General features: G+C 42.7%; 1 protein-coding gene across 3 annotated transcripts in view; it reads left to right on the plus strand.

Annotated features, from left to right (window-relative positions):
* Positions 1 to 17,929, plus strand: part of LOC122563605 (stathmin-like) — a 33,699-nt gene that overhangs the window by 2,378 nt on the left and 13,392 nt on the right. The window lies entirely within an intron of this gene.

Consider the following 17,929-nt stretch of genomic DNA (forward strand, 5'->3'; position numbering starts at 1 on the left):
TAAAATCATTTCAGCAATGTGGAATTCCATTTATGAGGATAGATTACTGAGGCTGGATTCTTCTTGGAGATAATGTTAAATGGAGAACTAAAATAATAAAATTATGAAGTGGTTAGAATAAATCATGGAACCCTTGATTGGCCTACGGGTTAATGGTCAGAAGACGCAGATTTGAAGTGATTGACAAAAGAGCAAGAATCGCCTTGTCATTGTCTGGTTATTTTGGTACTAGTTTATAAATCTGTCAGTGTTGGCAACATGAGGAAAGGGGTTTTACACAACAAATCGCTGAAATTTGCTGATGGGATGGTGGAAAAGATTTCAAGAAGTAGCTTTTTGGGAGGAAATTTGAACAAGAAAATACTGTCATGATGTATAAAATGTGGGAGAATGGGACTAACTGTACTGCTCTTTAAAAGAGCAGATAATATTTTCAATGAACCAAGTTAATTCCTGTGCTCTACCTTCTGATTCTGTCTGTAACAAAATCAGGACAACCAGAAACACGCTGTAGTAATGGTAACATCTACAGAGTGAAAAGGCAAATTCATATTCCAGAGTCAATAGATGTGAAGCTGGAAAAGCACAGTAGATCAAACTACATTCAAGGAGCAGGAAAGTCAATGTTTTGGGCCAAAACCCTTCGTCAGGACTGGGGATGGTTGTGGGGCTGGGGGAAGGATAGGAGGGATGGTGATAGTTGGATGAATGTAGAGGGTTATTATGATTGGTCAGTGGGAAGGGTGGTTAGAACAGGTCAGGGAGGAGAGGAGGAGGGATGGCTAGATATGGGATAAGGCTGGGAGAAGAGGGACTTTGAAACTGGTGAAGTTGATGTTGGGACCATTGGGCTGTAAAGCTTCCCAGGCGAAATATAAGATGTTCCTTCAGTTTCTGTTAAGCCTCACTCTGACAGTGGAGGAGGCCAAGGGTGGACATGTCACTGAAGGAGTGGGAGGAGGCATTAAAGTGGATGGCAACAGGAAGATCAGGTTGGTTAGTGCATGCAGAGCGCAGATGCTCTGTGAACCAGTTCCCAAGCCTGCATTTGGTTTCCTTGATAAAGAGGTGACCACATCAGGAGCAACTGATGCAGTAAATGAGGTTAGATAATTGGGTCCGGAAGGATTGTTTAGGACCTTGGATGGAGGTAAGAGGGAAGGTGTGGGGTCAGGTGTTGCACCTGTTGTGGTTGCAAGGAAAGGAGAAGTTGATAGGGAGTGTAGAGTTGAGGGTGTCATGGAGTGAGTGGTACCTGCAGAAAGCAGGCAAGTGGGGAAGAAAACCTCTTTTTGGCCGTGGGGTCTGATTGTAGATGGCGAAAATGTCGGAGGACAATGCATTAGATTCGGAGGTTGATGGGATGGTGTGTGAGGACTAAGGGACTGTGTTATAATCCTCTCTGTCATCTTTCCTGTAAGATCCTATATGTGATTTTACCTTTTTTTGCCAAGGGGATGTTTATGGGAATGTTGCAGGTATTTGGAACGCATTATTAAGTTGCAATAGAGTCAATTGGGTTTTCAGATAAGTTATTCTAAATTCTGTAATTAAATTCTGTTTTATTTAAAACTGAGTGGTTGGGCCAGCTGCATCACTCCTGGAATATCCACCATACACCTGCTTAAAACCACTAGAAAAGTTAGGATCTGGGCTATCTTCTTGAAATGTTTTGAGGGGGTCTGGCCTGGTCTATAAGAGATTGGGGGTTCGTTTGGGATTTGTTATATAGTTCCAAATTGGGAACAGGGTTGCTGGACTAAGGCAGCCAGTGAGAGGTGTGAGCGTCTTTTGTTCTGGGTGTTGAATTTGCTTGGTTTAAACAGTGCTTGGTGTGGAAATGACTCTTTTAGTCAGAGTTTTCTGGGGTGGAAGAAGTGGCTTTGGGGGGTTTTACAAAAAGTGAACAAAGCAAAGTTGCTGGAATTGGCAGTCAAGCTGGAGTTGGAGTTACCTTCCATCTGTAAGAAGAGGAGAGATAATTACAAAATTAGCTCAGCTTTTAAATTTGCTGGAAACACCATCGGAATCTTTTGTGATGGCTAAAATTCAATTGAAAATGAAGCAGCTTGAGTTAGAAAAAAAAAGAAACTGTTTGAATTACAATTAAAAGTAAAGGAGAAAAAGAATGAAGGCTGTAACAGAACAAAAAGAAAAGAACTGAATCGCTTAAGCAGAACAAGGAGGGAGAGAGGAAAGGAAGAAAAAGAGGGAATTTGAACTTCAGAAATTGGCACTTAAACAGGAAAGTCAGCTCAAAACGAAAGGATGAAGGTTTGAAGGTAAGTTTTTAGTGAGGATGAGCAAACCCATGGTAGCTAAAGGCACGGTGGAGATCTATTTAAGTATATTCAAGCATTGTCTGAATTTGATGAGGAGGATATAGAAGCCTTTTCACCTCATTTGAAAAGGTGGCTAATCAAGTGTAGTGGCCAGTGACCATGTGGATTTTGTTGATTCAAACAAAAATTGTAGGTAGAGCTAATGAGGTATTTGCATAAATATCAGGAGGGATCTGGGGCATATGAGGAGGTGAAGAAAGCCATTTTAAAGTGTATTTGAGCTTGTGCCTAAAGCCTACAGACAATCTAAGGAGGGACCCTGGTCAAACCTATATTGAGTTTGGAAGGATCAAACAAAGTAATTTTGATAGGTAGATAAGGGGGTTAAAAATAGAGCAAACTTCTGACACTCTTGGATGATTATTTTGGAGGAGTTTAAAAATTCACTTCCTGAGGTAGTGAGAATTCATGGAAGAGCAGAGAGTTAAAATGGCAAGATTAGCAGCTGAAATGGTTGATGATTGAGTTGGTACATAAATCAAAATTTGGCTTCCAACATCAATTTCAATCCATGAGGAGTAGAATTTAGGGAAAAGAGAAATCCTCGTTGTGTTAAGGGAAAGGTAGATCTTAGTGAAGCTCATAAGGATAATTTACCACAGGGTAAAAAGGAAGTCCTTGCAGAGGAAAGAAGTTTCAAAAGTTCCAGTGTTTTCACTGCAATTAAGTAGGTCATGTGAATCAGTATTGGTAGGTTAGAAAATGCACTGGGAAGTCAAATATAGGAAAAAAGGATAAACCAGTAAATTTCGTTGGAATGGTAACAGAAAGCCCAGTGGAGGCTAAAAAGCTGCACCAGAATGTACAACCTGAGCAGAGGGTGGTTAAGAAAGCAGTATCAGACCTCCTTAAACCACATACTTGTGAAAAGAAAGTTTACTCGCGTAGGCCAGGAGCAGCAGGTAAAGAGGTTACAGTATTAAGAGATACAGGATCCTCTAATCTGATGTTGAAAGATGAGATATCTACTCTGAGGGACTATTGCCAGAAAAAGTGCTAATAACGGGAATTCATGGTGAGACAAGAAGTGCTCAATTGTGTAGAGTGAGATTAGTGTCGAATGAAGAGTGAAATAGTTGTGATGGAAGTACTGGACAAACTCTTAGCTCCAGGAACACAATTTGTCCTTTCTAATGATACAGCTGGCTCACAGGTAGGAGTGCTGCGTACTGTGGTTGAAAAGTCAGTGGAAACTTGGGCAACTGAACTATTAGAGGAAGCCTTTCCTGGGATTTTTCCTGACTGTGGTAATGAGGTCACAAAGTCACCAGTTGAAACAGGGGAGATCAAATAGTACAGATAAGGAAGTTGAAGTACAATTAGCAGAGAGAGACCCTGTTTGATGAGATGGTTGAGACAAATGGATGAAAAAGTAGAAATCATTTTAGCTCAAATTAACTGAGTTACAGCAGAAAGATGAGAAACTAAAGTAATTGGAACGGAGCACAGTACAGGCCCTTTGGCCCTCCATGTTGTGCCACCCATTTATCCTACTCTAAGATCAAGCTAGCTACATATTCTTAATTTTACTGTCATCCATGTGCCTATCTAAGAGTCACTTAAATGTCCCTAACCTATCTGACTCAACTACCACTGCTGGCAGTGCATTCTACACACCCACCACTCTGACTAAAGAACCTACCTCTGACATCTCCCCTAAACTTTCCTCCAATCACCTTAAAATTATGCCCTCTCGTTATAGTCCATTTCACCATGGGATAACGTCTCAGGTTATCCACTCTACCTATTGCCTCCCATCCTTCTTTGCTCCAATGAGAAGAGCCCTAGTTCCCTCCACCTTTCTTTGTAAGATATGCCCCCCAGTCCAGGCAGCATTCTGGTGAATCTGTTCTGTACCCTCTCTAAAGCTTTCACATCCCTATAATGAAGCAACCAGACCTGAATATAATGTTCCAAGTGTGGCCTAACCAGGGCATTATAGAGCTGCAGCATAACCTTGCGGCTCAAACTCAATTCCCCTGCTAATGAAAGCCAACACACCATACGCCTTCTTATAACCACCTTATCAACTTGGGTGGCAACTTTGATGGATCTGTGAATGTGGACCCCGTGATTCCTCTGTTCTTCCACATTGCCAAGAATTCTGCCTGTAATCCTGTAATCTGCATTCAAATTTGACCTTCCAAAATGAATCACTTCACACTTTTCCAGATTGAACTTCCATCTGCCACTTCTTAACCCAGCTCTGCATCCTGTCAATGTCCCATTGCAACCTACAACAGCACTCCACACTATGAACAACTCCTCCAACCTTGGTGTCATCGGCAAACTTTCTAACCCACCCTTCCACTTCTTCATCCAAGTCACTTATGAAAATCACAAAGTGCAGAGGTCCCAGAACAGACCCCTGCGGAACACCATTGCTCACTGAGCTCCAGGCTGAATACTTTCCATCTACAACCACCGTCTGGCTTCTATGGGCCTGTATCCAGACAACCAAATTTCCCTGTATCCCATCCCGCCTAACTTTCTGAATGAGCCTACCACGGGGAACCTTATCAAATGCATTGTTAAAATACATATACACCACTTCCACCGCTCGTCAATGTGTTTTGTCACATCCTCAAAAATTCAGTAAGGCTTGTGAGGCATGACCTGCCCCTCTCAAAGCCATGGTAACTATTTCTAATCCAGTTCTAATCAAATAATCAGAAATCCTCTCCAATAATTTGCACATGACTGACTGTCTCTAATTCCCAGCATTATCCCGATTTCCTTTCTTGAACAAGGAGATAACATTTGCTGCTGTCCAATCATCTGGTACTACTCCAGTGGACAGTGAGGACGCAAAGATCATCGGCAAAGGTGCAGCAATCTCTTTCCTCATTTCCCGTAGTAACCGTGGATATATCCCATCTGGCCCAGCGGGCTTATCTATCCTCATGTTTTTCAAAATTTTCAGCATATCCTCCTTAACATCAACATGTTCGAGCATATAAGCCTGATTCATGCTGTCCTCTTAAATGACAAGGTCCCTCTCGCCCGTGAATACTGAAGCCAAGTATTCATTAAGTACCTCCAACTCCAGGCGTAAGTTCCCTCCACTATCCCTCACTCTCGCCATCATCATATTCTTCCCAACTGTAGAATGCCTTGGGGTTTTCCTTAATCCTACCCGCCAAGGTTTTTCATGCCCCATTCTAGCTCTCCTAAGTCAATTCTTCAGTTCCTTCTTGGCTGCCTTATAACCTTTTAGAGCCCTGTCTGGTACTTGCTCCCTCAACCTTTAGTCAAGACGAAGAAGAAAGCTTACTAGATGTTCCACATATCTTGTCATCCAAGGTTCCTTCATCCTACTATATCCCTTCTTTGCCTCAGTGGGACACACCTAACAAACACTATCAGCAAATGCTCCCTAAAGAACCTCCACATTTCTGTTGTGTATTTCCCTGGGAATATCTGTTTACCAATTTATGCTTCACATTTCCTGTATTTGTAATCCCACACCCCCACCCCCAATTAAATACTTTCCCATACCGTCTGCTCCTATCCCTCTCTATGACTATAGTAAGGAGTTGTGATCATAATCACCGAAATGCTCTCCCATCGAGAGATCTGACACCTGACCTGGTTCATTGCCAAGCACCAAATCCAGTATGGCCTTCCATCTCACTGGCCTATCTGCATATTGAGTCAGGAATCCTTCCTGGACACACCTGACAAAATCTGTTCCATCCAAGCTATTTGCTATTGGCGGGGGGGGGTCTATAGAAACCTCCCAATAAAGTGACTGCTCTTTTCCTATTTTTTGACTTCCGCCATACTGACTCAGTAGACAAATCCTCCTACAACCTCCCTTTCTGCAGCTGTGATACTATCCCTGATCCCACCTCTTTTAGCTCCCTCCCTATTCCTTTTGAAAGATCTAAACCCTGGAACATCCAACAACCATTCCTGGCCCTGTGACATCCATCTCTCCATTATGGCCATAACATTGTAGCTCCAAGTACTGATCCATGCTCTAAGTTCATCATCCTTATTCCTGACACTTGCACTAAAAGAGAAATACTTCAACCCATCACACTGACTGCAACTTTGCTCTATCAACTGTCTATCTGTCCTCTCAGACTCTCCGCATGCTGTATCTGCCTGTTCATCAGTTACCCCATCCTCTGATCTGTAACTCTGGTCCCTAACCCCCTGCCAAACTAATTTAAACCTCCCAAAGAGCTCTAGCAAACCACCTGTCCAGCATATTGGTGTCCCTCCAGTTCAGGTGCAACCAGTCCTCCTTGTACAGGTCCTACCTTCCTCAACGTATCCCACTGATCCACATATCTGACGTCCTCCCTCTTACACCAGCTCTGCAGCTACACTTGCTCTCTGTACCTAGCCCCACTAGCCCGTGGCACTGGTAGCAATCCTAAGATTACTACTCTGCTCATCCTGCCTTTTAGCTTCTAACCTAACTCCCTATATTAAGTTTTCAGGTCCTCATCCCTTTTCCTACCAGTGTCGTTGGTATCGATGTGTACCACAACTTCTCGCTTCCCCCTTAAGAATTCTGTAGACTCAATCTGAGACATTCCTGACCCTGGCACCTGGAAGACAACATACCATCCAGGACTCTCGGTCGCAACCACAGAATCTCCTGTCTGTTCCTATAACCATTGAATCTCCTATCACTATCGCTTTCCTATTCTCCCGCTACCCTTCCGAGCCACAGAGCCAGGCTCAGTGCCAGAAACCTGGCTGCTGTGTTTTTCCCCTAGTAGGTCATCCACACCTCCCAACAGTATCCAAAGCGGTATACTTATTATTGAGGGCAACGGCCACAGGGGATCCCTGCACTGTCTGCTTATTCCCTATACTTCTCCTGATGATCACTCAGCTACTTTTATCCCGTAACTTAGGTGTGACTATCTCCCTATAACTCCTCTCCATCATCCCGTCAGCCTCCTGAATGATCCGAAGTTCATCCAGCTCCAGTTCTGTGAGAAGCTGGAGTTGAATGCACTTCTTGCAGGTGAAGTCAGCAGGGACACTCATGGTGATCCTTACTCTCCACATCATGCAAGAGGAGTGTGCAACTGCCCTAACTTTCATCTCCTTTGCTCTAAATTGCCAAAAGAGATTTAAAAAAAACCTTAATAGCCTTCCAAACAGAGTCTTTGCTTTGTGTCAAAAAGTATACATGGAAGAAGTATCCTGACATGCCACTATCTTAAAAATTATGTCTTAATGAGGAAATGGAGACCATCACATATTCGGGCAGATGAGAAATAGGCAAAAGTTCATTAAGTGGTATTAAGAGAAAGGAGGTGTTGCGGGTAGCACATGAACTACCAGCAGGAGCTCATTTAGGGGTAAGAAAATCTCAAGCTAAAATACAAAAATGTTTTTACTGTCCTGGACTGCACATGGATAAAGCTGAATTTTGCCAGACATGTCATACATATCAGGTAATTGGAAAACCACAGGCAGTAATAAAATCCACACCTTTAATACCTATTGCTGCATTTGAAGAACCTTTTTACACGAGTCTTAATTGATTGTGTACAGCTCCTACCTAAAATACAAAGTGGGAATCAGTATTTGTTAACAATAATGAATGTGTCCACTAGATTTCCAGCGGTCACCCCATTAAGCAATATCACAGCTAAAAGGATTATAGAGGAGTTATTCAAATGTTTCACTAGAGGTGGACTACCCACAGAGATACAATCAGATCAAGGGTCAAATTTTACATCAAAATTTTTCAAGGAAGTTATGGACAGTTTAGGAATAAAACAACTCCAATCTACAGCATACCATCCAGAATCATAGGGACCACTAGAAACGTGGCATCAAACATTAATGACCACGTTGAGGTCTTAGTCAAGAATATGAGAGAGAGAGCAAGAAACTGACGCCACAGGGAACCTGCACAGTTACTGCCTTTGCTGTTTGAATTCATGTATCGCTGGACATCGGAGTGTGTCTGAGAAAATTAACAAATACTGAAATTCACAACTGATCTTGGAGGAACTGTTTGGGTGAAGTTCATAGCACAGAAACAGGTAAGTGAATTGTTTTAAGTGTGTGAGTTCTTTCTTGATTATATGTTTTTTGAAATATATCTCTTGATTAAATTTAAAATTTTAGCCAAAACTATTAATTTCACCTGGGGCAGTGTTTTGTAGATGAATAAACAGTGTTATTTTCTGGGTCTGTAGATTGTGAAGGAGCAAAAATGGCCTGTAAGTAGTGATATGCGCTCCTTGTCAGATGTGGGAGTTTAAAGAGAGTTTAAGGGTTACTGCGGATTATATCTGCATTAAATGCTGTTCGTTGCAAATCCTGTCAGATTGAATGGATCAGTTGGAGAGTTAGAAGCAGTGAGAAATTTGCAACACGAACACTATATGATGAAAGTCGCAGATACAGTCACATAGATGGGTTAACTCTTGGAAAGGTAAGAGAGGTAGGCAGCTAGTGTAGGACCTTCTGTGGCTATCCCATTTCGACAAGTATGCTGTTTTGTAAAATGTAGGGGGTGATGGATTCTCAGGGGAACATAGCACGAACAGCCAAGTTTCTGGTATTGAGACTAGCTCTAATGCAACATTAGGTTCCAAGAGATCAATTGTGTTAGGGGACTCTCCTAGTTCTAGGTCAGGACTTATACACTTAATGGTAAGGTCCTAGGGAGTGTTGCTGAACAAAGAGACCTTGGATTGCAGGTTCATAGCTTCTTGAAAGTGGAGTTGCAGATAGATAGGATAGTGAAGATGGCGTTTGGTATGCTTTCCTTTATTGGTCAGAGTATTGAGTACAGGGGTTGGGAGGTCATGTTGCGGCTGTGCAGGACATTGGTTCGGCAAATGTTGGAATATTGCATGCAAATCTGGTTTCCTTCCTATCGGAAAGATGTTGTGAAATTTGAAAGGGTTCAGAAAAGATTTACAAGGATGTTGCCAGGGTTGGAGGATTTGAGCTATAGGGAGAGGCTGAACAGGCTGGGACTGTTTTCCCTGGAGCGTCGGAGGCTGAGGGGTGACCTTATAGAGGTTTACAAAATTATGAGAGGCATGGATAGGATAAATAGACAAAGTCTTTTCCCTGGAGTGGGAGAGTCCAGAACTAGAGGAGCATAGATTTATGGTGAGAGGGGAAAGATATAAAAGAGACCTAAGGGGCAACATTTTCACACAGAAGGTGATATGTTTATGGAAGGAGCTGCCAGAGAAAGTGATGGAGGTTGGTACATTTGCAACATTTAAAAGGCATTTGGATGGGTATATGAATGGGAAGGGTTTGGAGGGATATGGGCTGGGTGCTGGCCTAGATTGGGTTGGGACTAGATTGGGTTGGGATATCTGGTCGGCATGGACGGGTTGGACTGAAAGGTCTGTTTCCATGCTATACATCTCTATGACTCTAATATCCAGATGATTGGAATAAAGGAATTCTGATTGTGCTTTTTGCCATCAGGTGCACTAAATGAATCAGTCAAATTCAGTCCATTTGAGTTAGTTTTTGGGCATGAAGTGATAGGACTGCTAAAATTGATTAAGGAGAAATTGGTGAGTCAGAATTCAGAGACCACATGTTTGAAATGTCAAATTTTAGGGAATGGTTAACATTTAAAAGTATCAGCATATAATGAAACGGAAAGCAGGCAATAAATCAAAAACTCTCAATTTTGCTATTGGAAATAGTGTTAGTGTAATTCCAGTGATAGGTGAAACTTTAAAAGCAAGCTTTAGTGGACCATATCAAGTCAAAAGGAGATTGAACTATTTGATAAGGATTCTGGACAGAAATCTGTCTGTCATGTAAATATGCTGAAAAGGTATTTTGACAGGGAAGGAAAGCAAAAGGAGACTGTGTTACTTGTTCCAATAAAAAGTGAACAACCAAATTCTCTGAATTGCCGATTTCCCCAAATAAAATTGGACAATGAGGAAGTTGTCAAAAATTGGGATAAATTATTGAGTTACCTTCCAGAGGAAAATCAATGACCTGAGAGAGTTATTGCTATCGCATGGGGAGATATGTGGAAATAAGCTGGGGAGTACTAACCTAAGTATGCATGATGTAGATATAGGAAATGCTGTTATGATTAAGCAACAATCTTATAGGCATAACCCTCTAAAGTTGGCACAGGTTCAAAAGGAGATTGCATGCTCCAAGGCGACAATAATCGAAGTGCATTATAGTGACTGGAGCTCACCCATAGTAATGGTGCCAAAGTCAGATAGTACCCGATGGTTGTGTGTGGACTGTTACAAAAACTGATGCATATCCAATTCCACATTTGGAAGACTGGATTGAACGGATGAGACAAGCAGCTTAGAAATATAAGTTGGACTTGCTCAGAGTTTACTAGCAGGTACCTTTTGTCCAAAAGAACTAAGTCAATTTTAGCTTACATAACGTCAAATGGACTATCAATTTAAAGTCATGCCATTTGATATGAAAAATGTGCCAGCCACATTTCAAAGACTAACCAATAAGGTCATTTCCGGATTACCGAATTGTGTCGTACATTTTGATGACAAGGTGATTTTTAGTCGCACATGGAAAGAACATTTGCAGCATTTATTAGAATTGTTTGATAGACTTCGGGAGGCTTGGTGGTTAAACCTGGCTAAAAGTGAATTTGTCAAAGCCCATGTCACCTTCCTGAGCTATGTTATTGAACGTAGACAAATGGCTCCACTGAATGCAAAAACAAAGGTAATTGGGGAATTTCCCCTACCATTCGACAAAAAGAGCAGTACTACAGTTCCTGGGTTTTATTGGAAATTGAATGAGATCGTGAAGCTGCTCATTCCTGCCCAGCAACGCAGCTGCTGCTGCTGTTCCTCTGTCTGAATAAAGATGGAGCATCACCCAAACTGAACCTCCTCTCTCCACCATCTGGCAGCACAGCACTGGCTTTTATGTTTCTGTCCATTTCCTTGATTTTAAATTCTGGGATTAAGTGATTAACTTGTAGAAGCTGAAGGGAAAGGAATTTAACTTTGGAAGGGGGCAGACATCGTGCAGGACAAGATGTGTTTATCATCGATTTCAACAGGAGGATTGGTGAGATTGTGGACCAGCGGCTGCTGGGAAGGTAAATTTTCCTGTTAAATACTTAACTCGTGAATAGGCGGAGCGCAGGCTCAACAGGAGTGAACATGGACATGGGGACAGCTGGGTATGTGAACTGGTATACTCTGGTTGTTGCTGAACCGAAGACACTACATGTGTAGTGTCTCTCACCTGTCGTCCTCCTCTAACCAAAAAAAAGACTGTGTGTGGAGGGTTGGTAAGGTAAGATTTTTATTTATTCAATCTCTCTTGGCAATTTAGAGCAGAAGGGATAGAAACTAGGGCAGTTGCATGCTCCTGTTTCGTGATGTGATGTGCAACTTCACCTGTGAAAAGTGCACCCGACTCCAGCTCCTCTTAGACTGTATTAGGGAACTAGAGCCGGGTGAGCCTCTGATTATTCGGGAGGCTGGGAGGAGATAGAGAGGAGTTAAAGGGAAGTAGTTACTCTTAAGTTACAGGGTAAAGGTCGCTGGGTGACCGTCAGGAAAGGGAAAGGGAATAGGCAGACAGTGCAGAGACCCTTTGTGGCCATTCCCCTAAACAATAAGTATACTGTTTTGGATTCTCTTGGAGGGGGTTGATGTACTAGGGGAAAGCCTCAGCAGCCAGTTTTCTGGTACTGAGCCTGGCTCTGTGGCTCAGAAGGAATGGGGGGAGAATAAGAGAGCGGTAGTGATAGGAGATTCAACGGTGAGAGGAACAGATAGGAGATTCTTTGGTCGTGAACAAGATTTCTGGATGGTATGTTGCCTCCCGAGTGCCAGGATCAAGGATGTCTCAGATCAAGGTTACAGAATTCATAAGGGGGAGGGAGAGCAGCCAGAAGTCGTGGTGCACATCAGTACCAATGACATAGCTAAGAAAAGGAGTGAGGACCTGAAATGTGTATATAGGGGGTTAGGTTGGAAGCTAAAAGGCAGAACGAGCAGAGTAGTAATCTCAGGATTGCTACCGGTGCCAAGGGCTAATGAGGCTAGGAACAGGGAGCAACTACAGTTGAACATGTGGCTGCAGAGCTGGTAAAGGAGGGAGGGTTTTAGGTATGTGGATCATTGGATACCTTCTCGGGAAGGTGAGACCTGTAAAAGAAGGATGGGTTGCACCTGATGTGGAGGGGCACCAATATCCTGGGTGGGGGTTTGCCTAGAGGCCTTCAGGAGTTTGCAAACTAGTTTGGCAGGGGAATAGGAACTGGAGCTACAGATCGGAGAATGGAGTAGATAGTGAACAGCCAGATACGGCGTGCAGAGAGTCTGTGAGGAAGGATAGACAGTTGATAGGGCAAAGTTGCAGTCAGTGTGATGGGTCTGTTTTAACCCAAGAAGTATCAGAAATAGGGGTGATGAGCTCAGCATGGAACTATTATGTTGTGGCCATCATGGAGACTTGGATATCACAGGAACAGAAATGATTGTTGGATGTTCCAGGATTAAGATGTTTCAAAAAGAATAGAGGGGGAGGTAAAAGAGGTGAGGGAGTGTCATTTCTAATCGGACACAGTGGCACAGCTGCAAAGGAGGAGCTTGTCGAGGTGGGTTTGTGTACAGAGTCCGTATGGGTGGAAGTCGAACAAGAAAGGAGCTGTAAGAAGGAAGTTTACTTAACGTTGAAGAGGCAGGGATCTGTCAGGGCTCGAGAGGGTAATAAGGTAGCCATTAAGGAACTGAAGAATGGACTTTGAGCTAGAAGGGGACATGGAAAGGCTTTAGCGGGTTGGATTAAGGAAAACCCTAAGGCGTCCTACACTTGTGTGAGGAGCAAGAGGATGGCCAGAGTGAGAGTAGGGCCGATCCGGGATAGTGGAGAGAACTTGTGCCTGGAGTTGGAGCAGGTTGGGGTGATCCTTAATGAATACTCTATTTCGGTAGTCACTACTGAGAGGGACCTTTTCATTTGTGTTGTTACGGAGGATGTGCTGAAAATTTTGAAAAACATAAGTATAGGTAAGTCTCTTGTACCCAAAACATTGATTCTCCTGCTCCTCAGATGCTGCCTGAGCTGCGTTGCTTTTCCAGCCCCACTCTTTTTGACTCTGACTCAACAGCATCTGCAGCCATCACTTTCTTCCAGACAGAATATACCCAAAGTTACCACAGGAAACGAGGGAAGCGATTGCTGTGCCTTTGGCGATGATCTTTGCATCCTCCCACAGTCCAAAATTGTGCAGGTTAGGTGAATTGGCCATGCTAAATTGACCATAGTGTTAGGGTCGAAGGGCCTGTTTCCACACTGTAAGTAATCTAATCTCACTGTTCACTAGAGTAGTGCCAGATGATTGGAGGGTGACAAATGTTATTCCCTTGTTCAAGAAAGGAAATAGGGATAATCCTGGGAATTACAGACCAGTCAGTCTTACGTTGGTAGTGGGCAAATTGTTGGCGAGGATTCGGAGAGTCAGGATTTATGATTACTTGGAAAACCAAGTTTGATTAAAGGTAATCAGAATGGCTTCCTGAAGGGAAGGTCATGCCTCTCAAGCCTTACTGAATTCTTTGAGGATGTGACAAAACATGTTGATGAAGATCAAGCAGTGGATGTGTTGTACGTGGATTTTAGCAAGGTGTTTGATAAGGTTCCTCAAGGTAGGTTCATTCACTCAGTACAGAGGCATGGGATACATGGAAATTTCACTGTCTGCATACAGAATCAACTGGCCGTTAGAAAACAGAGGATGGTAGTAGAATGGAAAGTATTCAACCTGGAGCTCTGTGACCAGTGGTGTTCTGCAGGGATCTGTTCTGGGACCTCTGCACTTTGTGATTTTTATAAATGACTTGGATGAGGAAGTGGAAGGTTGGATTAGTAAGTTTGCCAATATCATGAAGCTTGGTGGATGTACATAGTCTGGAGGGCTACTCTCAGTTGCAATGGGACATTGACAGGATGCAGAACTGGGCTGGTAAGTGGAAAAGTGTGAAGTGATTAATTTTGGAAGGTCAAATTTGAATGCAGACTACAGAGTTAAAGGCAGGATTCTTGGCAGTGTGGAAGAACAGAGGAATCACTGGGTCCATGTCCATAGATCCCTCAGTGTTGCACCCAAGTTGATAGGGTCATTAAGAAGGCTTGTGGAGTGTTGGCTTTCATTAGCAGAGGGATTGAGTTTGAGAGCCGCGAGGTTATGCTGCAGCTCTATAAAGCACTGGTTAGACCACATTTGGAACATTATGTTCAGTTCTGATCGCCTCATTAAAGGAAGGATGTGGAAGCTTTAAAGAGGGTGCAGAGGAGATTTATCAGGATGCTTCCTGGACTGAAGGGCATGTCTTGTGAAGAAAGGGTGAGCGAGCTAGGGCTTTTCTCATTGGGGTGAAGAAGGGTGAGCGGTGACTTGATAGAGATGTACAAGACGATGAGAGGCATAGATAGAGTGAAAGAGACATTTTCCTATGGCAGAAATGGCTATCACAAGGGGGCATAATTTTAAGGTGATTGGAGGAAGATAGATTCTTTACACAAAGAGTGGAGGGTGTGTGAAACACACTGCGAGAGTGGTGCTAGTAGAGTCCGATGCATTCGGGACATTTAAGCGACTCTTGGATAGGCACATGGAAAATGGAGGGTATGTGGTTAGTTTGATCTTAGAGAAAGATAAAAGTTCGGTGCAACATCAAGGCCCTGTACTATGTTGTATGTTCAATGTTCATCCCAAATTTTAGCAATGTGGCTGCTCCACTCACTGAATTACTAAAGAAAGCAAGAAGTTTCAATGGACAGCGGACTGTCAGCAGGCATTTGACAGCCTGAAAGCTGTGTTAACCACTATCCCGGTATTAGACACACCCTATTACGCAAAGAGAACTAAATTTAGAATAACTCAACCTATCTTAAAACCCAATTGACTCATCTTAATGAGGCTGTTCCATTAAGATGAGTCGATTGGGTTTTAAGATAGGTTAAGTTATTCTAAATTTAGTTCTCTTTTGTTTGTGTTTCTTTCATTAGTCTGCAAATAAATTCTGTCTTGTTTAAAATTGAGTGGTTGAGCCAGCAGCATCACTCCTGGAATATCCACTTTTTAAATTGTTTTAAGCAGGTGTAAAGTTAGGGTCTGGGCTACTACTAGAAATGTTTTGAGGGGGGTCTGACCTGGTGCAGAACACTATTACAGAACACTATTATTGTTTTTGTCGTTTTCCAGTTGAAAGTTTGCTATCTGTTGTGACTAAATTGTTGGCATGCCTCAGTAGTTGGACAACTCTTCTGTTATGAGGTTGTTTGTTCTTCTACACTTAGTTACAGCTGTCTCATTCATAAACAAGACTTGGCTTGTTACCTAGTCAATTCTAAAGAAATAATTATTTGATTTCTACTGAAATTCCTTGAAAAAGCCTGGATGTTTTGAAATAAGTGGTATTAGTTTATAAATCTGTCTGGGGGGTGGGGAACCTGGTGTGGTTTGGTGGTTGTACAGGTGAAACTTAATTTATAACTGGAAATTTCTGTTTGAGAATGGTCATTGTGGCCACTAAGAACTGTGGTTGGTGAACACCAGCAATAAAATAGGAAATCAAGTAGGATTAATGTAATTGATTTCTGAACAATATCAGTTTTTGTTCACAATCCCCAAAATATTGTTCTATCAGGTAATTAGATCGTGCCAACACTTAATTTTGGTCAAGTTTTCTTTTTATCCCTGTTACAGAAGCTATAAAGAAAAATGTCTAAAACTAAAGCTTTCCATGATTGTGATTAAATCTTGTGAATATTATTGTGTTGCTTGCTGAATTCTTTCTTGGCCAGGTGAGTGCAAGATGAATAGCTTTGACGAAAAGTGTATTTTTTCAGTAATAGTCAAAGACTTTGAATATCAAATCATAGCCAGGGAATCACATCCAAGGTCCCCCGCCAAACCATGTACTGATAAACCCAGGAGTTCCCCAACTTCAAAGAAATCAAAGGAAAAATGTTTAATGTCCATATTACAGAGGAGGAAGTGCTGGATGGCTTAAAACGCTTAAAAATGGCTTAAAAGTGGATGAATCCCTGGGACCTGAACAGGTGTATCCTAGGACTCTGGGAAGCTAAGGAAGTGATTGCTGGCTCCCTTGCTGAGATACTTGTATCATTGATAGTCACAGGTGAGGTGCCGGAAGTTTGGAGGTGGTTAATGTGATGCCACTATTTAAGAAAGATGGTAAGGAAAAGTGAGGGAACCATAGACTGGGGTGCCTGACATCGATGATGGTCAAGTTGTTGGAGGGTATCCTGAGGGACAGGATTTACATGAATTTGGAAAGGCATAGACTGATTAGGGATAGTCAACATGGCTTTGTGTGTGGGAAATCATGTCTCACTGCCTTGATTCAGTTTTTTGAAAAAGTAACAGAAAATTGAGGGCAGAGCAGTGGACGTGATCTATATGGACTTCAGTAAGGTGTTCGACAAAGTTCATCATGGTAGACTGGTTAGCAAAGTTAGGAATACAGGGAGAACTAGCCATTTGGATGCAGAATGGGCCCGAAGGTAGGAGACAAGGTGATGGTGGAGGGTTGCTTTTTAGACTGGAGGTGTGTGACCAGCTGTGTGTTACATGGTTCGCTGCTGGGTCCACTGCTTTTCATCATTTATATAAATATAGGAGGAATGGTTAGTAAATTTACAGATGACACAAAAATTGGAGGTTTAGTGCACAATGAAGAAGTACAGAGTACAACGGGATCTTAGTCAATGGGCCGAGGAGTGGCAGAGGGAGGTTAATTTAGGTAAATGTGAGGTGCTACGTTTTGGAAAAGCAAATCAGAGTAGGACTTAATGGGACGGTCATGGGGAGTGTTGTTGAACAAAGAGACCTTGGAGTGCAGGTTCATAGTTCCTTGAAAGTGGAGTACTAGGTCGAAAGGACAGTGAAGGCATTTTGTATGCTTGCCTTTATTGGTCACTGCTATGAGTATAGGAGTTGGGAGGTCATGTTGAAGTTGTACAGGACATTGGTTAGGCCACTTTTGGTCTACTGTGTACAATTCTGGTCTCCCTGCTATAGGGCAGATGTTGTGAGACTTGAAAGGGTTCAGGAAAGATTTACAAGGATGTTGCCAGGATTGGACGGTTAGATGAATAGGAAAGATTTCAAGGAATATAGGCTAAATGCTAGCAAATGGGACTAGATTTATCTAGGATATCTAGTCGGCATGGACGAGTTGGACCATAGGCTCTGTTTTCATGTTATATATCTCTGACTCTGACTGTATGTCTTGAATGTATGTACTCAATGTCTCAGCTGTCCACAACCTTCTGAGGAAGAGATTACAAATGTTACAATCCTTTGAGTGAAAGCAATTACTCCTCATCTGGGCGGCATGGTGGCTCAGTGGTTAACATTGCTGCCTCACAGCACCAGGGTCCTGGGTTCGATACCCGCCCATCTGTGTGGAGTTTGCACATTCTCCCCGTGTCTGCATGGGTTTCCTCCAGGTGCTCCGGTTTCGTCCCACAATCCAAAAATGTGCAGGTTATGAATTGGCCATGCTAAATTGCCTGTAGTGTTAGGTGAAGGGGTAAATGTAGGGGAATGTGTCTAGGTGGGTTGTGCTTTGGCGGGT

The sequence above is a fragment of the Chiloscyllium plagiosum genome, unplaced genomic scaffold, assembly GCF_037043375.1.
Source record: "Chiloscyllium plagiosum isolate Xiang-an unplaced genomic scaffold, Cpla_swu_hap1 HiC_scaffold_30, whole genome shotgun sequence".
NCBI lineage: Eukaryota > Metazoa > Chordata > Chondrichthyes > Orectolobiformes > Hemiscylliidae > Chiloscyllium > Chiloscyllium plagiosum.